This window comes from Salmo salar, chromosome 01 (genome assembly GCF_965601325.2).
Source record: "Salmo salar chromosome 01, fSalSal1, whole genome shotgun sequence".
Lineage (NCBI taxonomy): Eukaryota > Metazoa > Chordata > Actinopteri > Salmoniformes > Salmonidae > Salmo > Salmo salar.
This window is the reverse complement of record NC_138291.1, coordinates 98,354,676-98,379,111: the sequence shown is the minus strand read 5'-3', so window position 1 is coordinate 98,379,111 and position 24,436 is coordinate 98,354,676. Positions and strand designations below refer to the sequence as shown.

The window sequence follows — 24,436 nt, the reverse complement described above, 5'->3', positions numbered from 1 at the left end:
GAAAGCATAAATTTAGAGTAAGTTAGGACAGTACATTTACAAGAGTTGTGTGTAATGTTTTGTCAATTCAAAGACAGGGTCACCAAAACCATAAAACCAGCTAAAATGATGCACTAACCTTTTACAATCTCCATCAGATGACACTCCTAGGACATTATGTTAGACAATGCATGCATTTTTAGTTCTATCAAGTTCATATTTATATCCAAAAACAGCGTTTTACTATGGCATTGATGTTGAGGAAATCGTTTCCCTCCAATAACCGGCAGTCAAGTCAGCGTCACAAATTAAATAATTAAAATTAGAAAACATTGGTAAAATATTATATTGTCATTTAAAGAATTATAGATTTACATCTCGTGAACGCAATCAACTTGCCAGATTTAAAAATAACCTTACTGGGAAATCACACTTTGCAATAATCTGAGCACTGCGCCCAGAAAAATACGCGTTGCGATACAGACTAGACGTCATGTTGGGGAGATCTAAAATCGAAAATACTATGTAAATAATCCATTACCTTTGATTCTCTTCATCAGATGTCACTTCCAGGTATCACAGGTCCATAACGAATGTAGTTTTGTTCAAAAAAGCTCATCATTTATGTCCAAAAATCTCCGTCTTGTTAGCACATGATCTAAGCCAGCCGGACATCTCGTCATGAACGAGGGGAAAAAATATATTTACGTTCGTTCAAACATGTCAAACGTTGTATAGCATAAATCATTAGGGCCTTTTTTAACCAGAACATGAATAATATTCAAGGTGGACGAATGCATACTCTTTTATAACGTATTGGAACGAGGGTACCCAACATGAACTCGCGCGCCAGGTGTCTAATGGGACATCATCGTTCCATGGCTCTTGTTCGGTCAGATCTCCCTCCAGAAGACTCAAAACACTTTGTAAAGGCTGGTGACATCTAGTGGAAGCAATAGGAAGTGCCAAAATATTCCTCAGCCCCTGTGTTTTTCAATGGGATAGGTTTAAAGGTAATACAACACATCAGGTATCCACTTCCTGTCAGAAAATGTCTCAGGGTTTTGCCTGCCAAATGAGTTCTGTTATACTCACAGACACCATTCAAACAGTTTTAGAAACTTTAGAGTGTTTTCTATCCATATATAATAAGTATATGCATATTCTAGTTACTGGGTAGGATTAGTAACCAGATTAAATCGGGTACATTTTTTTATCCAGACGTGCAAATGCTGCCCCCTAGCCCTAACAGGTTAAGGCAAGGGCTGATTTCAAGGTTTTACTGCTAACCTACAAAGCATTACATGGGCTTGCTCCTACCCATCTTTCCGATTTGGTCCTGCCATACATACCTACACGTACGCTACGGTCACAAGACGCAGGCCTCCTAATTGTCCCTAGAATTTCTAAGCAAACGGCTGGAGGTAGGGCTTTCTCCTATAGAGCTCCATTTTTATGGAATGGTCTGCCTACCAATGTGAGAGACGCAGACTCAGTCTCAACCTTTAAGTCTTTACTGAAGACTTATCTCTTCAGTAGGTCCTATGATTAAGTATAGTCTGGCCCAGGAGTGTGAAGGTGAACGGAAAGGCTGGAGCAACGAACCGCCCTTGCTGTCTCTGCCTTGCCGGTTCCCCTCTTTCCACTGGGATTCTCTGCCTCTAACCCTTTTACAGGGGCTGAGTCACTGGCTTACTGGTGTTCTTCCATACCGTCCATGGGAGGGGTGCGTCACTTGAGTGGGTTGAGTCACTGACGTGGTCTTCCTGTCTGGGTTGGCGCCCCCCCTTGGGTTGTGCCGTGGCGGAGATCGTTGTGGGCTATACTCAGCGTTGTCTTAGGACGGTAAGTTGGTGGTTGGAGACATCCCTCTAGTGGTGTGGGGGCTGTGCTTTGGCAAAGTGGGTGCGGTTATATCCTGCCTGTTTGGCCCTGTCCGGGGGTATCATCGGATGGGGCCACAGTGTCTTCTGATCCCTCCTGTCTCAGCCTCCAGTATTTATGCTGCAGTAGTTTATGTGTCGGGGGGCTAGGGTCAGTCTGTTACATCTGGAGTATTTCTCTTGTCTTATCCGGTGTCCTGTGTGAATTTAAATATGCTCTCTCTAATTCTCTCTTTCTGTCTTTCTCTCGGAGGACCTGAGCCCTAGGACCATGCCTCAGGACTACCTGGTATGATGACTCCTTGCTGTCCCCAGTCCACCTGGCCGTGCTGCTGCTCCAGTCTCAACTGTTCTGCCTGCGGCTATGGAACCCTGACCTGTTCACCGGACGTGCTTGTTGCACCCTCGACAACTACTATGATTATTATTATTTGACCATGCTGGTCATTTATGAACATTTTAACATCTTGACCATGTTCTGTTATAATATCCACCCTGCACAGCCAGAAGAGGACTGGCCACCCCTCATAGCCTGGTTCCTCTCTAGGTTTCTTCCTAGGTTTTTGGCCTTTCTAGGGAGTTTTTCCTAGGGAGTTTTTCCTAGCCACCGTGCTTCTTTCACATGCATTGCTTGCTTTTTGGGGTTTTAGGCTGGGTTTCTGTACAGCACTTTGAGATAGCAGCTGATGTACGAAGGGCTATATAAATACATTTGATTTGATTTTGATTTAAGAGCACCCTTAATAGGATTAACCTGTTGGGGCTAGGGGGCAGTATTTTCACGGCTGGATAAAAAAACGTACCCGATTTAATCTGGTTACTAATCCTACCCAGTAACTAGAATATGCATATACTTATTATATATGGATAGAAAACACCCTAAAGTTTCTAAAACTGTTTGAATGGTGTCTGTGAGTATAACATAACTCATTTGGCAGGCAAAACCCTGAGACATTTTCTGACAGGAAGTGGATACCTGATGTGTTGAATTACCTTTAAGCCTATGCCATTGAAACACACAGGGGTTGATTAATGTTTTGGCACTTCCTATTGCTTCCACTAGATGTCACCAGCCTTTACAAAGTGTTTTGAGTCTTTTACTGTGAGATCTGACCGAACAAGAGCCATGGAACGGTGATGGCCGATTAGACTCTGGCGCGCGAGTTCATGTTGGGTACCCTCGTTCCAATACGTTATAAAAGAGAATGCATTCGTCCACCTTGAATATTATTCATGTTCTGGTTAAAAAAGGCACTAATGATTTATGCTATACAACGTTTGACATGTTTGAACGAACGTAAATATATATTTTTCCCCTCGTTCATGACGAGAAGTCCGGCGGAATTAGATCATGTGCTAACAACACAGAGCTTTTTGGACATAAATGATGAGCTTTTTTGAACAAAACTACATTCGTTATGGACCTGGGATTCCTGGAAGTGACATCTGATGAAGAGAATCAAAGGTAATGGATTATTTACATAGTATTTTCGATTTTAGATCTCTCCAACATGGCCGTTTGTCTGTATAGCAAAGCGTATTTTTCTGGGCGCAGTGCTCAGATTATTGCAAAGTGTGATTTCCCAGTAAGGTTATTTTTAAATCTGGCAAGTTGATTGCGTTCAAGAGATGTAAATCTATAATTCTTTAAAATGACAATATAATATTTTACCAATGTTTTCTAATTTTAATTATTTAATTTGTGGTGCTGACTTGACTGCCGGTTATTGGAGGGAAATGATTTCCTGAACATCAACGCCATAGTAAACCGCTGTTTTTGGATATAAATATGAACTTGATAGAACTAAAAATGCATTTATTGTCTAACATAATGTCCTAGGAGTGTCATCTGATGGAGATTGTAAAAGGTTAGTGCATCATTTTAGCTGGTTTTATGGTTTTGGTGACGCCTGTCTTTGAATTGACAAAACATTACACACAGCTATTGTCAATGTACTCTCCTAACATAATCTAACTTTATGCTTTCGCCGTAAAACCTTTTTGAAATCGGACAACGTGGTTAGATTAAGGAGATGTTTATCTTTCAAAGGGTGTAAGATAGTTGTATGTTTGAAAAATTTGAATTTTGACATTTATTTGGTTTCAAATTTGCCGCTCTTGAAATGCACCTGCTGTTGATAGGGTGCACCACGGGTGGCACGCTAGCGTCCCACATAGCCCCAAGAAGTTAATGAAGTCATGATGCAAAATAAGTCTCTCACAGTATAGGGAGAATTCCCTCTTCTATACACCCTGGTCTTTTCATTCCCACTCCCTAAACAAGCCCAATCACATGCCCATCACATCCCCACCAGGGTCATGCAGACCTAGGCCAATGACATTTATAACTAACCCAAGATAGTTAATTTGTGACGTTCTTAAATGGGAGCAAATGAAGCAGTGGGCAGAACAAGCAAGGTGGGCAGAGCCAAGCACGAGCTAGTGAGATCCTATTGGCCCGTTCTAGCATGTACTTGCATATTTCCATTAGAGAACCCATTCTCTGAGGTGCGAGTGTGCAATAACTCAAAATCACCCTAACACTCACAACTTTGGAAAACGGTCACATCTACAAAACTATATTGCGATAGGGCTTTTCTTGAAATGAGAAAATCAGCAGAATGTCGGCCGAGTGCCATCTCGCCTCATATTCTACCACTGCCAGCCACTGGGCTTCCTCTCATCACCATAGGTGGGGAGTGGAAATTCCAACCGGATGCTTCACATTTATACATCCGGTGAAACAGTCTCCTTGTTCTATCTGCACCTAGGAGATAGTTCTATACCATATTACGGGAATCCATTGTAAACAGAAGATAAACAGAGGTGTTGCCAAGCAACTATCAAGCTTGCATGGCATCATCCAGACTAGCAGTACCATCAACACCATGTGATGTGACAGTGAGCGCATCCCATGACGAGACAGGGCCACGAGTGACCCACATCCAGCTCCCATCCCCTGGGGTGGCAGGCACACGAAGGGTTCCAAGATATGGAGAAGGACCTCATAATAGACCTTGTTGGGTTGCGGTCCATTATCCATGACTTTGTCGTTATGTGTTGGTCCCTCTTCAAGCGGTAAAGTTCCAGTCCATTTCCTTGGTGCAGGCACATCTTACGACCCATGAACTGGGGTAGACCAGACCGTAAACATGGAATTGTTTAACCCCCCTCTGACAGTGACTGTGGATTCTGACTGAACTACTGAGAGACATTCTGCTGAAGTCATGGATTGACAGCGTTTGGGATAGTTCAGTTTCTCTCTATTTCCTCTGAGTCACATCACGTCTGTGCTGTTTTCTTGCCTGCTCCGTCTGTTCAACTCACCCAGCCAGCACTCATGTCACAGCCATTCAAATGCACCACCTCAGCCATCCCTCTCATTCAAATCATCCACCACATATCTCTCCCAAATCGGTCCCAAGAGAACAATAGACATTCACTGTGTGCCGTACCCAGACAAACCCACAGCAAACACGGCAAACACATCCTCTTGTGTCATTGACAGCAGGAATGTTAAGGGATCATGTTCTGGTTCTCCAGGAACCTATCAGAACAAGGAGCATCTTTAAAATGTCCACTTCCTCACTAGAATTGGGAGAAGAAGCCAAAATCTCCAGACCGTTTTACACGGGACAAAGGGACTTCAGAGAGTCTTAAAAAGGTAGCTATACTGAGGTAGCATAGGCCCACCCACTTGGCAACTAGGCCCACCCAATGGGGAGCCAGGGTCAGCCAGTCAGAATGAGTTTTTACCCACAAAAAGGGCTTTATTAAAAGACAGAAATACTCCTATCACCCTCCCCTCTCAGACAATGGCACAGGTGAAGAAGCCAGATGTGTAGGTCCTGCGCTGGCGTGGTCACAAGTGGTCTGCGGTTGCGAGTCCTCTAAAGTTCTCTAAAACGACGTTGGAGGCAGCTTATGGTAGAGAAATGGACATTAAATTCTTGCAACAGCTCTGGTGGACGGTCCTGCAGTCAGCATGCCAATTACACGCTTCCTCAAAACTTCAGACATATGTGGCAGTGTTGTGTGAAATAACTGCACATTTTAAAGTGGCATTATTGTCAGGCACAAGGTGCACATGTGTAAGGATCATGACATTTAATCAGCTTCTTGATGTGCCACACCTGTCAGGTGGATGGATTCTTTTGGCAAAGGAGAAATGCTCACTAACAGTGATATAAACAAATGTGTGCACAAAATTTGAGAGAAATAAACTATGACCTGTTCACCAGATTTATCTGCTGCTCCAGTTTCAACTGTTCTGCCTGCGGCTATGGAACCCTGACCTGTTCAACGGACGTGCTAACTTGTCCCGGACCTGCTGTTTTCGACTCTCTCTCTACCGCACCTGCTGTCTCGAACTCTGAATGATCGGCTATGAAAAGCCACCTGACATTTACTCCTGAGGTGCTGACCTGTTGCACCCTCTACAACCACTGTGATTATTATTTGACCCTGCTGGTCATCTATGAATGTTTGAACATCTTGGTCATGTACTGTTATAATCTCCACCCAGCACAGCCAGAAGAGGACTGACCACCCCTCATAGCCTGGTTCCTCTAGATTTCTTCTTAGGTTCCTGCCTTCCTAGGGAGTTTTTCCTAGCCACCATGCTTCTACACCTGCATTGCTTGCTGTTTGGGGTTTTAGGCTGGGTTTCTGTATAGCACTTGTGACATCAGCTGATGTAAAAAGGGCTTTATAAATACATTTGATTGATTGACTTTACATGTTACGTTTATATTTGGTAAACTACTCAATGGGTCCATGCAGTGCCAGATCAGCCTCTGATTGAAAAGCGGCCAGCGCAAAGGGATGGATGAATGGCACTGCTCTTCCCTAGGCATGCATTGAGGTCAATGGGAGACTAGCCTAACTGAAAATTCGATGTAGATGGATGTTAGGATTGGTGTAGTCAGACCCACCATTGAATACCACTAAGAACAGAAAAAGTAAGGAGAAGTAAAAGGTGGGCAGACAGATAAGGCTGCATGGCACTGTGGGGGTTGTGTACTGTTAAGGCATATATTATGACGACATTGTAAGGTTGTTTGTTTGTTTTGGACTTCGGTGACGGCTTTTTCGGCTGTTCGGGCACGACAATTTTTTCCGAGGCAAACCTAAGTTCGGAGCCAAAGTCTATGCCCATTCATCGGTGATTGGTCAACAGTAGGGATTCTTCAATAAAGTATTTGTTGTCTTTCAACGAGAGACGACTTGTTGTCATGCACATTTTTTTCATTGAGAAATACTACACCAAACATCTTAGTTCAATGTAAAATTGCGTGACTAAGATCTCTGCAAAAACGTCAAATATTTATGACGTAGATTTATTGTGACCATTTTGAGGAAGTGTATACTGACTAGGACATCTCGAGATGGACAAACAGTACTATTGCCACTGTTTTCTAGTTTTCAAGCTAACGTCGGCTAGCTGCCAGCTGAACTGAAGGATGCTGACGCCTTTAGCCTAATTGATGGGAATCAAAGCCTTTTTTCCCCCAACAGAGCAAACACATCATCCTAAGATGGAGAGTGCCATTTCTAAATCCTGAGTCAGTCCTACAAAACAAACACCTCTTCAGGCTACTGAGTAGCCTAATCATGAAATCGTAGTCTGGCCTTAGATGAAGATTGGATACTAAAGTCATCATCCACAAATAGGCCTATACACACATGCACAAGCAAATCCACAGTCAAACATCTCACACTGACTGAACTACTCCCAGTGGTTCAGTCAAAAGAGTTCCCAGGAATGACCGGGCCAGAGGCGTGTTTCTCTCATCTCTCTGGAACCATTTCAACTGAATTTTAGATGGAATGTTGTTCTGAGGGCAAAAAGTAAAACCAACAATTCTAATAATTATTATCTTTGGGAGAGCTTGGGTCTTCACTGCGAAAGGGTGTGAATATCAGAGTGACTCTGCACACCAACCCAAATTGCACATACAACACACATATGCATAGGTGGCGCAAAACCCTCAAAGCAAATTAACACACTGCATGTGTTCAGTTATCCACTTTATATTGATTGAGTTCAGTTATCTGGCCTCTCCTGACCCGTTCAGTCCCTTTCCCCACAGATACCCTGTTCAACGTTACCAGTGACCCAGCACTGGACACTTATTTAGGTGTCATTCTGAGCCCTCCAGTCAACAGTGTGCTGACATCTGGACAGGGGAGACAGGGTTTATCACTCAGAGGAAAGGATAGAGAGCCAGCCAGAGTGGAGCAATTCACGGTTGACACCATTTCTGTTGGTGACATCATTAACGGTCACGTCAGTCAGTAATTGGTTCCCAAATGTTTTTGCACCATGACCCGGCTGAAGCCTTTCATATTTTCTTGTGACCCATCCAATAAACATCTAATATTTTTGGCCACGACCAAAAACGCATTTGCAGACACCGAATTCAACAGGACTCATGGTTCACGGTGGTTCACATACATTTGATACTGCCATCCCACATTGTTTATGAAAATGTATAACACTCCAAAATATACCATAACCCTAAAGATCTTTATTTATTAAATGCATTTAAGTTGTGTTCCTGAGTGTGACACTCAGGAACATAGGCATAAAACTCAACATACTATGACTTCATTACTGACACAGAAACACACGTCACTGATTGGGCTAGTACTCTCTGCATCCCACACACATCCATAACCCCCCGCACACATCCATAACACACATCCATAACCCCCCGCACACATCCATAACACACATCCATAACCCCCCGCACACATCCATAACACACATCCATAACCCCCCGCACACATCCATAACCCCCCGCACACATCCATAACACACATCCTTAACCCCCCGCACACATCCATGACACACATCCATAACCCCCCGCACACATCCATGACACACATCCTTAACCCCCCGCACACATCCATAACCCCCCGCACACATCCATAACACACATCCATAACCCCCCGCACACATCCATAACACACATCCATAACCCCCCGCACACATCCATCGCACACATCCTTAACCCCCGCACACAGCCATAACACACATCCTTAACCCCCCGCACACAGCCATAACACACATCCTTAACCCCCGCACACATCCATAACACACATCCTTAACCCCCCGCACACATCCATAACACACATCCTTAACCCCCCGCACACAGCCATAACACACATCCTTAACCCCCCGCACACATCCATAACACACATCCTTAAACCCCCGCACACAGCCATAACACACATCCTTAACCCCCCGCACACAGCCATAACACATCCATAAACCCCGCACCTAGAGCTGCAAACTCATTGGCCGAGACACACATTTTACCCTCTTCTCACATCACATATTTCACACATTGAAAGGTACTGAATGTATTTTTCTAAATTAGTCCATTGTATAGTCAGCACGTTAACCTTTCAACTGTGCTCCAAATCGTTTTGAAATGGGAGCATCTGCGCCTTCAATTTACCATCAGGAACGGAACCTCTATCATTGTCCTGTCTTGCCACAGCACTGTCAACCACGGCACATTGAAGCATGATTGGTCTGGATATGTAAAGGGGCCTCCCAAGTGGCGCAGGCGTCACTACAGATCCAGGTTCAATCCTGGGCAGCGTTGCAGCCGGCCACGACCGGGAGACCCATGAGGTGGCGCACAATTGGCCCAGCGTCGTCTGGGTTTGGGGAGTGTTTGGCCGGCTGGGACGCTCTAGCAACTTTTTGTGGCGGGTCGGGCGCATGCGCTTTGGTCGCCAGCTGTACGGTATTTCCTCCGATACATAGGTGCGGCTGGTTTCCGGTTTGAGCGAGCAGTGTGTCAAGAAGCAGTTCGGCTTGGCAGGGTCGTGTTTCAGAGAAAGCATGACTCTTGACAGTCGCTTCTCCCGAGTCCAAACAGGAGTTGCAGCGATGGGACAACACTAACTACCATATGGATATCACAAAAATTGGGGAGAAAAAAGGGTGTCAAACAGATTGCGAACCCAAAAGTTTAAGTTCGATTCTAGAGGGGGGAAAATAATACTAAAATGATTTGGTAAGGGTGTAGGGGCAGATTATGTAATCTTGTCTTTTGGAGATTTTATTTATTTGTGATCAGTGGAACAATTCTCATTCTTAATGGGCTAAAATACTGGGTCATTACTGTGTTTGTCAGCAACAGTCACTACTGTTATTCCCCACAATAATAGTATTATTCCACTTCTCCCCAATTCTGCCAGTGTAATCATATATTGGAAATCTGATATGCCTATTTGTGTCTTTTGAAAATGTATGTTTGCAGCCATTCATGGACAGTTTTGAATACGTCATACAAATACCCATTGGATATTAAATGCTCCAGGAATCAAATATAATTTGACGTTTGATTTTAGTATTGTGCACATGCTAGGCAGAGATGGTAGGGGGAAACAACAGCGCATTTGGAAAGTATTCAGACCTCTTAACCTGTTAAGGCTAGGGGGCAGTATTTTCACGGCTGGATAAAAAAACGTACCCGATTTAATCTGGTTACTACTCCTGCCCAGTAACTAGAATATGCATATAATTATTGGCTTTCGATAGAAAACACTCCAAAGTTTCTAAAACTGTTTGAATGGTGTCTGTGAGTATAACAGAACTCAAATGGCAGGTCAAAACCTGAGAGATTCCTTTACAGGAAGTGGCCTGTCTGACCATTTCTTGAACTTCTTTGCCGTCTCCATCTTTTACAAAGGATCTCTGCTCTAACGTGACACTTCCTACGTCTTCCATGGGCGCTCAGAGCCCGGGAAAAACCTGAATGTCGTCATCCCAGCCCCAGGCTGAAACACATTATCGCCTTTCTCAAGTGGCCGATCAAGGGACTGTGGGCTTAGGCGCGTGCCCTGGCCGCCCCCGTCTTTGTGATTTTTCCTCTGTTTGCCGAAAAGGAGATTCCCGGTCGGAATATTATCGCTTTTTTTACGAGATAAATTGCATAAAAATTGATTTTAAACAGCGGTTGACATGCTTCGAAGTACGGTAATGGAATATTTAGAATTTTTTTGTCACGAATTGCGCCATGCGCACGACCCTGATTTACCATTTCGGATAGTTTCTAGGACGCACGAACAAAACGCCGCTATTCGGATATAACGATGGATTATTTGGGACCAAACCAACATTTGTTATTGAAGTAGCAGTCCTGGGAGTGCATTCTGACGAAGACAAAGGTAATAACATTTTTGTTATAGTAAATCTGATATTGGTGAAGGCTAAACTTGCCGGGTGTCTAAATAGCTAGCCCGTGATGGCTGGGCTATGTACTTAGAATATTGCAAAATGTGCTTTCACCAAAAAGCTATTTTAAAATCAGACATATCGAGTGCATAGAGGAGTTCTGTATCTATAATTCTTTAAATAATTGTTATGCTTTTTGTGAACGTTTTTATCGTGAGTAATTTTGTAAATTGTTAGTAAATTCCCCGGAAGTTTGCGGGGGGTATGCTAGTTCTGAACGTCACATGCTAATGTAAAAAGCTGTTTTTTGATATAAATATGAACTTGATTGAACAAAACATGCATGTATTGTATAACATAATGTCCTAGGTGTGTCATCTGATGAAGATCATCAAAGGTTAGTGCTGCATTTAGCTGTCTTCTGGGTTTTTGTGACATTATATGCTAGCTTGAAAAATGGGTGTCTGATTATTTCTGGCTGGGTACTCTGCTGACATAATCTAATGTTTTGCTTTCGCTGTAAAGCCTTTTTGAAATCGGACAGTGTGGTTAGATTAACGAGAGTCTTGTCTTTAAAATGCTGTGAAATAGTCATATGTTTGAAAAATTGAAGTTTTTGTATTTTTGAGGAATTTGTAATTCGCGCCACGCCTATCATTGGATATTGGAGCAGGTGTTCCGCTAGCGGAACGTCTAGATGTAAGAGGTTAACTTTATCCAAATTTTGTTACATTAGAACCTTATTCTAAAATGTATTCAATTGTTTTTTTCCCCCTCATCAATCTACACACAATACCTCTGGAGATGGAATAACCTTCCGGAAGGACAACCATCTCCGCAGCATTCCACCAATCAGGCCTTTATGGTAGAGTGGCCAGACAGAAGCCACTCCTCAGTAAAAGACACGACAGCTCGCTTGGAGTTTGCCAAAAGGCACCTAAAGGACTCTCAGACCATGAGAAACAAGACTTTCTGGTCTGATGAAACCAAGATTAAACTCTTTGGCCTGAATGCCAAGGATCACATCTGGAGGAAACCTGGCATCATCCCTACAGTGAAGCATGGTGGTGGCAGCATCATGGTTGGGGATGTTTTTCAGCGACAGGGAGACTAGTCAGGATCTAGGGAAAGTTGAACGGAGCAAAATACAGAGATCCTTGATGAAAAACTGCTCCAGAGCGCTCAGGACCTCAGACTGGGGCGAAGGTTCACCTTCCAACAGGACAACGACCCTAAGCACACAGCCAAGACAACACAGGAGTGTAGTCTCTGAATGTCCTTGAGTGGCCCAGCCAAAGACCGGACTTGAACCCGATCGAACATCTCTGGAGAGACCTGAAAATAGCTGTGCCGCAACGCTTCCCATCCAACCTGACAGAGCTTGAGAGGATCTGCAGAGAAGAATGGGATAAAATCCCCAAATACAGGTGTGCCAAGCTTGTAGCGTCATACCCAAGAACACTCAAGGCTGTAATCGCTGCCAAAGGTCCATCAAACAAAGTACTGAGTAAAGGGTATGCTGCTTACTGATTACTGTAAATGTGATATTTCAAAAAAGCATTTGTTATACATTGGCAAAAATGTCTAATAACCTGTCATTATGGGGTATTGAGTATAGATTGATGAAGGAAAATGTGGAAAAGGGGTCTGAATACTTTCTGAATGCACTCCATTCAGATGAAGATGATGGCAAGGATATTCAACTAGTAAGCCTCAAACCACCTGAAAATGTATATTTATTAGATTTTTCTTTAAGTTTTTGGTGATTTTGTGAAATTAGCCCCATTCTAAGAGACAGGTTAAACGAAAATCTAAATGTTTGTCTCATTACCTTTAAAGCAGTCTATCGACAAGGAGACCGCAATCTATGATTTGGTTAACCACTGCCATTAAATCATTAATATGAAAATGTCCTGTGCAGAGCATTGGTGTAGTGGTAACACTCCCCGACACGTCTCTCATACAACTTTCCACCTGAGAACAGGGATCAATCCCTGCTTCCAACCTTCCCAATGTTTTTCCCATTTACTCGTCTTCTCATTTCATTACTGTCTGAATAAAGTACCAAACCACCTAAAGAATATGTAAAAATAAATAAATAAGCATACTTTACACGTAATCCCCCCAAAATCTCAAAGTAGTCGAATTTTGTGTGTTCATTTAATGTTCAAAGTATCCTGAATACACCGGACCTGTGGTTTTATTCTAACATTTTCCACCCTGGTCATAGGCCTAAGCCATAGAAGCAGAGTGTACTGCTATACTATTCAATGAACATGTCAGACGTTCTGGATGGCTTTCCGTCTTCCATTAATGAGACCAAATGTCTGAGCCGTCCAACATAAACACCAGCTCTACAACTGAGTGGGAATAACAGACTGAATGAACAGCTGGGTTGTGTTCAGTTCTGCGCAAAAAAAAGGATGACATGTTTTCAAACACAGTGAACAGAACAAGCCTAAGCCTACTACAACTTACCCAATAAGAACCAGGACCAGGAGTCAAGAACAAAAAAATAAAATCCAGACCACTACTTTTTTTTTTTTTTTCCCCCAACTCCCCACCCTCTATTCAGACCATCAACCCCACCACCACCCATGAGGTACTGAGACCAAGGATAACAGGATGTCATGACACCCTGAGACCTCAGAAGCACTGATTCTCTATGGCAGTCGAGGCGACGGGCTCAAAACAAACAGAGCGCTACCTTCCTTCCAAGAAAGTGAGAGGCTCGTTCTTGGAAGGAGACATCACTGTTGGTTTTGAGCCCGTCACCACCTCACCTGGTCGTCTGAAGCCCCATGACTGCTAGGCCTAATCACTTTATCAGAGAAACTCGGTCATCATAAGTGTCGCCCATCTACACAAACATTTTTTTTTTTAAGTATATTTTGGGGCTACAGGAGTAAATCATAGTCCAGACGCGATAACTATGTCGCAATGGGCCGCCAGACTACGCAGCTCTGAGACCACCATCCACAGGGGATACACAGGCCAAACGTGCACCTCCACACAATTCCCAACCAACGGGGCTCCGGTACACATCTATTCATTTCAATGTGTTGACAGTTGGAGAACTTGCTGTGCTCAGAATTTGAAAAGTATGAAAGCCAACAGCCCAATATTCTAGAACACTGCTGTGCGTACAAGTTTTAGACTATGATGGATGCTTAAGACCTGTGGTGCTCAGGTCACTTTCAGAGCAGCAGAATGAATGAGCCCTCAGGCTTTGTTGACCTCCAGGCTTATGTGATTTCAAAACATGTCACTATGGTGAACATTAAGACTTCTCTCTCTTCATTCCAGACCATGAACGCATCACCTACTTATCACTCCCTCTCTGTGTGCATATGTGTGTGTGCCTATGTTCTACACTGTCAGCAACTCCTTGGGCTAATTTTCCTTTCTCTCTTTTCTTGTAAGTGACCTCTGTATAAAGGATGTTAGACTAGGCCTACTTCTTGACTCATGTAAGGGCAAGCGGATTCAATAAGATAATATTCAATGTAATGGCTCCCATCTGAAACACACAACACTTGTTTGAAAGTCTGCCAAATTCACAGCTTTGTCTTGGAAAGGTGCAGGCTACATCACATTTTTCAGTTGACATGAAGACCAAACAGAATTCTACTTAGTTGTTGTGTTGGCAGGATGGCACTGGTTGGTCACGTATTTACATCTAGAGCAAGGATGTTAAGAGCTTCTGACCAACAAGTGTCTTTCGCCTCGGGCTGAGAGAAGTGATATTTACATTGGTGCAAAATGCTGCCCCTGTCCCAATGTGTCAATATAAACATGTCAATAGCTAGGTTTCCACCTAATTGGCGACAGATTGGATTGTCACATGAATATTGTAAAATCTGCATAAAAACAACATGCACATTTTCCCACCAGAGATGTTTCCATCAAATTGACTTGTTGCTGATAAAAAGGCTGTGCCTGTTGACGTAATGCACACAAAATATACTTTTGCTTAACTTTGTACAGAATAATATTATAAAATGTCAATGCTTTTCCATCCTATTTTAAACTCTACCAATAGTTGTGTCACAAAAACAAATGTGTTAAATGGCAAAATGTGCCTACTCTGGTCATGGCAGATAGCGCTCTAGTCAGCGCTCTAGCCAACAGCTCAGAGATACAGTGCGGGTAGGCTGTGGAGGTAGGTTAGTCTACATGATGAGATTATTATGGATAAGAGCGAGAACATTTTTGTCAAACAGCAGTCAAGCATAGATCATCATGTCACCAGAGTAAGACCCTCAATGTTAATTGGAAAGGAGCATCAAGCTCACCGTGCACTTTCACCACCCTGTGAAGTTCATAAGTTACACTACATGACCAAAAGTATGAGGACACCTGCTCATCAAACATCTTATTCCAAAATCATGGCCATTAATATGGAGTTGGTCTCCCCTTTGCTGCTATAACAGCCTTCAATCTTCTGGGAAGGCTTTCCACTAGATGTTGGAACATTACTGCGGGACTTGCTTCCATTCAGCCAGCCACAAGAGCATTAGTGAGGTCGGGCACTGGTATTGGGCGATAAGGCCTGGTTCGCAGTCTGCGTTCCAATTCATCCCAAAGGTATTCGATGGGGTTGAGGTAAGGGCTTTGTGCAGGCCAGTCAAGTTCTTCCAGACGGATCTCGACAAACCATTTCTGTATGGACCTCGCTTTGTGCACGGGGGTATTGTCATGCTGAAACAGGAAAGGGCCTTCCCAAACTGTTGCAACAAAGTTGGAAGCAAAGCATTGTCTAGAATGTCATTGTATGCTGTAGCATTAAGATTTTCCTCAACTGAAACTCAAGGGTGTAGCCCGACCCATGAAAAACAGCCCCAGAACATTATTCCTCTTCCACCAAACTTTACAGTTAGCACTATGCAGTCGGGCAGGTAGCGTTCGTCAAACCCATATTCGTCCTTCGGACTGCCAGATGGTGAAGTGTGATTCCAGAGTCCAATTGCAGCCGACGCTTGGCATAGCGCATGGTGATCTTAAGGTTGTGTGCGGCTGGTCGGACATGGAAACCCATTTCATGAAGCTCCCGACAAACAGTTATTGTTTGTTGCTTACGTTGCTTCCAGAGGCAGTTTGGAACTCAGTAGTGAGTGTTGCAACAGAGGACAGATTAATTTTACACGCTACGTGCTTCAGCACTTCTGTTCTGTGAGCGTGTGTGGCCTACCACTTCAGCGCTGAGCCGTTGTTGCTCCTAGACATTTCCACTTCACAATAACAGCACTTACAGTTGACCGGGGCAGCTCTAGCAGGGCAGAAATTCAACAAACTGACTTGTTGGAAAGGTGGCATCCTATGAGGGTGCCACGTTGAAAGTCACTGAGCTCTTCAGTAAGTCCATTCTACTGTCAATGTTTGTCTCTGGAGATTACATGGCTGTATGCTCTATTTTATAAACCTATCAGCAACGGGTGTGGCTGAAATAGCGGAATCCACTCATTTGAAGAGATGTCCACATACTTTTGCATATATAGCGTATTTCATACGTAGCTTTAAAAACTGCGTGTTTCCCAAGAAGTAGTGGGAGGACCACAAACCATATCACAGCGTGTCTCCAAGCTTACATCGAAATAATGGTTATTATATCAATATTTGTGCATAGACATTTCCACTGCCATGCCTCGTATAATACATTTTACAGACACAAAAAGATCACACCATGTCGAACGAACAAAGTATGTCAGCATTTATAAAATTGTACCGAAACTTCCTGTTTCCATCACAGCTGTCATGTTTTTTTTTTTTTTAATAGTGTGACTTTATTCGCATTAAAACTGTGAATGGAAACATGGCTAATGATGATGCAATTTCATCTACACAGCTGACTCTCCCCCAGGTTTTGGTAGTCAGTAATAACAACACAAGTCATTGTCATCTCTACTGAAACCTGAAGGGGGACCCATATGGTGCACCCAGATAATGTAAGCAGGTGTGACTGTTCAGATCACACAAAACAGACATGGAGAGGAGTGAGCCTTCAACTGAAAATGTCTCGTCCTGCAAGTACTTGCACTTAGCCTAATAGCCATACACTGTCTATATATAACTTCCAATAAAGCCTGAACTATTTGTCTTTAGCTGGACCTGATTGTTTTTTAGAACTAATACTTTCCCCCTGAGTTGCATACTATTGGAATGACTGGACCACACCTGTGACATAAGTGCAGTGCACAATTATTGCATAACTGGGAGGTATTCACCAGGTACCAAACAGATCTCAGTAAACATTTTCCATTGCAAACCGTTTCACTACAGTATCTGACTAATAAATACACCCATCGCAACAGGAGTATCACACAAACTACTAAGACGAACAAGTCAGACAAGGATACAGAACACACCATGTCAGTTTACATATGGTTATAGTCCTGGCTTAGCTAGTTCTATCCACCTGGCATGGCACTGTTGATCGTGGGATAGCTAATGAAGAACAATCAAATCAATGCTGTTAAACAACTTCCCAGAGGCTAAATAAAAATAGACTTCTGTATAAAGAGTCTTGCAGATTCGGTCAACAATGTTTGTAGCTAATGTTGTCGTTTCCAGTGACGTTATTGGACACTGCCAAATGTCACTCACCTATATAATGTGACTATAAGTTAATATAACGTTAGATAGTATGAACCCAATTAAAACTAGCTTGCCGGCGGTCTTGGCCGCTCGTATATTATGGATAACGACCAAATGAGCGTGTATTTCTAGTTGGCCAGCTAGCCATCTGTAGCCAAGAACAAGTAAGTGGCTGGGCCAGTGTGGCTTCTGTGTTGAGGAGTTACAGTAGCTAAACAGTGTTGTGCAAGCGTGGGGAAATGTGCTACACTGTCAACAACAACAACAACAACTGCTAGCGTTAGCGAAATACCAACGTACAAGCAAAGGTCGACTTCAATCAATGTCCATTTAATGTTACCGTGTTCGCTAGTTAACTATATAATGTAATTAGCTTTTATACCATAACTAGCTAACTACACAAATAACTAGCACATATTTACGCTGAAAGACGTGATTTAGTACGACTGCAATGTGACTAGCTAGCTAGTCGTAACGTTACGTCTTTAGCTAGCTGGTTAACGTTAAGTCTTAGCTAGCAAGTTGGCTAATACCAATAACCCTGAAATAGTTATCTACTTACGTTTTCGGAGAAATGTACTCTTCTGGTTGCAAGGGAAGATTGATTTACTTGTCTATCAATTTTTTATTTTAATTCGTTTTCTTGAACTAGCTAGCTACTTATCTGACCAGAATTAAAGCTAGATAGCTAGCGCTTACACGAATTCCCCTTTCAACATTTCTCGGCACTGACTGTGGTCTTTTTTAATGCATGTTTGGCACCAAAAAGAGACAGCGCTATGGTAATAATGGGTTGAGAGATATAAAATACTTGCTAGCTAGTTATCATGGAATAACTGATCTGATGTTGGCAGCTAAATGTATGAAACAGATGACGTTCTTTCCTCCATTGATGGGCTTAAAGCACAGAAGATCCCTGCTCGAAGTCCAGCTCAAGGGAAGTGACATTCTCTCCACTCCTTAGTCATTGGTCAAAGTATACTACAAACTTGAGCTAAGATTGGTACTTATATTTGTCAGTCAAGTTACATTGTGACCTACCCTCTGAGGCAAAATATTGTTGACATTTTTTTTTTTTATCGCTTCGGTACTGTTTTCACTTGCGTCACTTGAGTGGGTTAATTAAGTCACTGACGTGATCTTCCTGTCCGGGTTGGCGCCTCCTCGGGTTCGTGCCGTGGAGGAGATCAGCCTTGTCTCGGTAGTAAAATTGGTGGTTTGAAGACATGCCTCTAGTGGTGTAGGGCCTGTGCTTTGGCAAAGTGGGAGGGGTTATATCCTGCCTGGTTGGCCCTGTCTGGGAAGTTCCCCTGACTACAGTACAGTGTGCAATTCGGGGCCGGCTCAATGTGGGTGGAGTCAAACGTTTGACACCGCCCACATTTGACCCCGCCCACTTTTTTGTCCATCTGAGGTTTGACAGTCACACACTGAATACAAACACAGACGTTTGCGCAAGGCACACATTGAATACAAACGCATTTCATTTTTGAAGATCTTAAGAAATATTATATAAAGTACCAGCAGATGTGTTGTAACACTTTTTGCTTCATGCTATATTTGAGACAAGCTACTGATATTGTTGTAGTGAACAACAGACGTGTTATGTATGTCATGTAATGTTAAAATTGTGTTGATAAATGTTATATCTTTCTAATTATATTATTTAATTGACCATATATATACACAGTTACTACCTATCCTGATTTATAATGCTATTTACTTTCCTCATGAGAATGGAGACAGACTATACCATATAGACATACTGACAGGCTGAATGTGCTTTGTACATTAAGTTATACCAGCTCCAGTAAAGAGATCAGAGACTCGGGTGACTTTTACGTCATCTTTACTAAACAACATAACACAATTAACAATTGAAACAATTAACACAGCAGACAAAAACAAGGCTTAACCACTCCTCAAAAATGGCTTCACTCCTGCTCCTCAAAAGATGCAAAGACAGTAATGTTCTTGTTGTCAACTGCCTCCACATAGAACATCTCATAATCTCTCTGTAACATGAATTGTTCCTTGAGGAGAATATTTTCCTCTTCATCCAGGCCATCATTCAACCGTAGTTCTTTAAGGGTTGTAATGCGGGTTTCCCCGTCCATCCCAATTACACTAGGGAGGGAAACAGTGCCTTTAAATGTTTGGAGTTCACATAACCTTGCTGCCTCTAGGGTGTCCCTTAGAAAAACATCTGCTTCCTTGAAGAAAAAGGAAGAATAAGTATTAAGAGTAGTGCCTCATTGGGTGATCAAGTCAAATTACACCCCACTTTCACAATACCACCATGCAAACAAAAGCCACTATTACATTACATTTTAGTCATTTAGCAGACGCTCTTATCCAGAGCGACTTACAGTAGTGAATGTATACATTTCATACATTTTTTTTCCATACTGGTCTCCCGTGGAAAACGAACCCACAATCCTGGCGTTGCAAACATCATGCTCTACCAACTGAGCCACATTACTAAAGGGGTTTTCAGTGATATCTATAACTACTAAACAAGTCATCACAGCTATTATATCTTGTCATGCATCAAGCCTTCAGCATTACACACCCAGTTCACAGCTTTCAGTTTTCCGTGCATTTAGTTTTCAGTATCATCTAGAAAGAAAACAGATTGTGGTCATTAAGTAATATAAGGGAACCTCTAGGCATGTATGTACAAGAATGCACCTTACTTTAGCTAATAGCCTAAACAGTAGAGAGGGGTGGGGGGCGGACATCTTCTACATCATCCTGAAATATATTGGAGGGGGGGTTAAGTCTTTAAACATTGGTTTAAGACTATTCCCCTCATCATATGACACCTTCTACCTGTAGTGTGTTTTGTTTCCGCCACCTTTTTCGATCTTTCAACCTCTCTTCTTCAGACCTTAGTGAGTGAATGATGAAAATATTCAATATGAAAATATATTCAGGTCAGTCTGGCTACAGTGAAACAAGTGATTTTAAGGATACAAATGAAAGGTTTTTATAATGTTCAAGACTTACGGCATTGGAAAGTTCTGCAAGAGAACTAGGCACCACCATCGCCTAATTTGCTGCATGTTTTCCTTTGAAAAATAAAATCACACAATCGGATGGAGATCCCAAAAAACATTATATCCACTAGTGATGAGAATTTCATAATTTAAACATACCTCAGTGAAATCACACTGTGCTTCCATTGTAATGTACAGAGCGTGCTGTAAGTTAAGAAAGAGTAGGTTGTTAAGTTTGTTAGTTATGATAACAACAATGATAATTGTATATAATTTGTAAGTCGCTCTGGATAAGAGCGTCTGGTAAATGACGTAAATGTAATAATAATACCACCCCTCCCCCCAGGAATATATTTCAGGATGTAGAAGACATCCCCCCAAGAAGTCACAGCATGTCACATCAGCATCCAGCTCTGCAGGAGTTTGATGTATGAATTGTGTATGTAGTGTAAAAACTGTAGGAAATAGGTCCCAAAAAGTGTCAAGAATAATAAACAAGAAAAAGTATGAGCAATAACAATAGTGTGCTTTGCATGCTGCAAACACAGACATTATAGCTTTTCATATGTTATAACAGAAAATAGGACTAATTTAATATACTGAACAGCCAGCATCTTACCATCAAAACAAACACCCCACAGTTGTTTGAGAAACCTTGCTTTGGTAGGCCCTGTGGTGTGAACAAGGTTACATTTTCAATAAAGGAATGACAATCAAATGCTACAGTTTAGTGTAATAATTTAAAGGAATATCTAACCTGAACATCATCCACACCAAAGCCCTACAAGGTCCAGGGGACAAGATCCGAGCAATGTTTCTGTGAAGACAGTGCATGTGAAAGTAAAGAAAAAGTACAATTCAACTGCTTTTTAATCTCTACCATGCATAACAGTTTTGAACACTGTTGGAACTGAATTAGCCCAAGTATTTTCCACAACATGTATGGGTTTTGCTGGACCAGAAAATGTATTTTCGACTGCAAACACACCATTTCTCACATCAATGCACTCACATGCAAACAATCTTTCCTTGGACACTGTTTCAAAGCAATGTGTATGCTTTCTTCGTAAATGTGTTTTTCTTATTTAACTTCAGTTTGCAGTGTTGACAAGTTACAATGACTTTTCTTGACTTGCCATGTATGTTGGGACCAGGTGATTTCATTATTGTATATACTATGTGTAGGCTGTGTAGACTCGCTATGTGTAACTAAGGGAATGGCATCAACGATACTCATTTAGAGCCAGCCAAACACAACAAGGCATACATTGAAGAAACACAGAAAATCAACGGTCAAATCGATTACGTAACTGTACATGTAAATCAAGGCTTACTGCTTAAGTAGGCAAATTTGTCCAAATAAGATTCCCTCATTGTGAGCAATTAGCAAGCTCACATGCAAATGGGTGCTAATTAATGCTATGCTAACATTGGTGCGGTAGTTGGTCATATAAAAATATACCACTGCACTGGTATAACATGAATATTACAAAGTCCATTATGCATAATGACAGTCTCACTTACTTCCATGGTTTATATTTTTTATCCATGTAGGTTAGGTTAGGTTAGGTTAGGTTAGGTTCGATTAAGATTCGCTTTCGTTGTCGTTGATACCTTCAACGTTTACCTCAACTTGGGTAACCTTGAAGGAGATGGGAAGGGTTCGAGTTAAACGCGTTTGACTCCACCCACATTGAGCCCGGCCTGACGTTTGACTCCGCCCACATTGAGCGTATCATCGGATGGGGCCACAGTGTCTCCCAGCCCCTCCTGTCTCAGCCTCCAGTATCAATGCTGCAGTAGTTTATGTGTCAGGGGGCTAGGGTCAGTCTGTTATATCTGGAGTATTTCTCCTGCCTCATCTGGTGTCCAATTTATTTTTAAATAAAAATAATTTGTCACATGTACCAAATACAACACCTTACAGTGAAATACTTACTCACAAGCTCTTAACAAACAAAAATAGATAAGTAGAATATAAAAGTAACAAATAATTAAACAGTGAAATAACAATAGTGAGGCTATATACAGGGGGTACCGGTACAGAGTCAATGTGCGGGGGCACCGGTTAGTCGAGGTAATTGAGGTAATGTCTACATGTAGGTAGAGTTAAAGTGACTATGCATAGATAATAAGCAGAGAGTAGCAGCAGCGTAAAAGAGGAGTCTAGGTAGCCCCTTGATGAGCTGTTCAGTGGTCTTATGGCTTGGGGGTAGAAGCTGTTTAGAAGCTGTCGTGTCTTTGGCTATGCCGGATTAAGTGATATGACATGCTAATCTATAAAATTCTTTCTCTAATTAATATTACCTGATTAAGCTAATCATGTAAATGTAATTAACTAGAAAGTCGGGGCACCACGGAAGAACGTTTATAGAGCCGTTATCTTCCGAATAAAGTCTTAAAATACTTAGTAATACTTTACATCGGTAGCAGTCAATATCAACCCTTATCTTATTTTCAGTCTCATAATGAAAGTTGTAAATTCTTGGCTATCTTCACGAACCCTGGCTAACAAGTTGAATCAGCAATACCAAATTGGGTTTAATTATTTATTTACTAAATACCTAATCACACAGAATTACATATACACAGAATACAAATGATGTCATACAGAAAACGTCCTGGTGGACGGAACCTGTATCATGGCTGGTTACACAAAGGAAAGGGGGTTGGGCTTGAATGAAAGAGCGGGAAGATTTAGGAACAAAGAAACAGCAGCTATGCTATCGTAAATATATTATCTTATGCATTCTAAATTACCGCCCATTTGGAAAAGGAAAATGCAATAAATATTTACTCTGAGCTGCGCTTCGGTAGGTTGGTCGTAGATGCTGGCCGTGTTGGCCAACAGATCTTTCTGTCCTCGGAAGAATGTCTCTGGTGGTAAATTGGATACGTGGTGGCATCTTCGTCCGTCTGTTAGACTGGATCCGTCGTCCGTCCTTTCCTAGCCCACGTCTACAGCGGCCGCTGCTAACTCAACGGCTAGGAAGTATCACTTCTGTAGTGAATAAGCTCAAAGTTCATACCATTCGCCACCAAAGCTCACGCCGAGGTTGGCTTAGTTCTGTACTTGACATGTGTGTCCTTCTAACGTAGAGGCTGCAGACCTCCCGTACTGGAACAACGTGGTTATCTTTTCGTCAAAGGCTTATATAGTGGAGAGGGGGGAAGGATGTGTTTCATCGTTTATAACCCCTCCTCTTCACAGGGGTGGGCCACTGATCAAGCAGGGCACTTTCCTTATGAAAACCCAATTCTCTCATTTGGAAGCTAAAATTACATTTAATCTCCTAACAAACAATTTCAATATCAAACATTTCAATGGCATAACAATTCCATGTTACTCTGATAACTAGAGGGTGTATACTTTCTCAGGTACAGTTTATGTCGTCCTGTCATCAGTCATAATGTCTCAGATGACAACCGAACCTGACATACATACTCATTACGTTCCCAAGCATATTTCCAACTGGTTTTATTACCAAAATATGGTTCCTTTTCCCCATTTGTTTGATGTACCCAGACTCTCTATATTTAACACAGGCTATTCAAGTCCTTCAGTAGGGTCAGAGAGGGGAAGGGAGAAAGGTATTTATGGGGGGGGGGGGGGGGTCATAAACCTTACCCACAGGCCAACGTCATGACAAAGCTTTTTGGACCTAGACTTGGCGCTCTGGTATCGCTTGCCGTGCAGTAGTAGAGAGAACAGTCCATGACTAGGGTGGCAGGAGTCTTTGACAAATTTTAGGGCCTTCCTCTGACACTGCCTGGTATAGAGGTCC

The 24,436-nt window shown here is 42.3% G+C and overlaps 1 protein-coding gene across 4 annotated transcripts in view; it reads right to left on the bottom strand.

The window, feature by feature from the left end:
* Nucleotides 1–18,860, bottom strand: part of LOC106610913 (protein phosphatase, Mg2+/Mn2+ dependent, 1Ba) — a 60,708-nt gene extending 41,848 nt beyond the window's left edge. For 2 of the 4 annotated variants that reach the window (XM_014210607.3, XM_082978315.1), the window contains exon 1: nucleotides 18,215–18,667. The gene's annotated coding sequence lies outside the window, so the exon portion shown is untranslated. Of the gene's footprint in view, nucleotides 1–18,214; nucleotides 18,668–18,693 lie in introns of those variants that run through there. The other 2 variants (XM_014210596.3, XM_014210591.3) reach the window with 2 other exon arrangements.
* Between the last annotated feature and the right edge of the window lie 5,576 nt (nucleotides 18,861–24,436).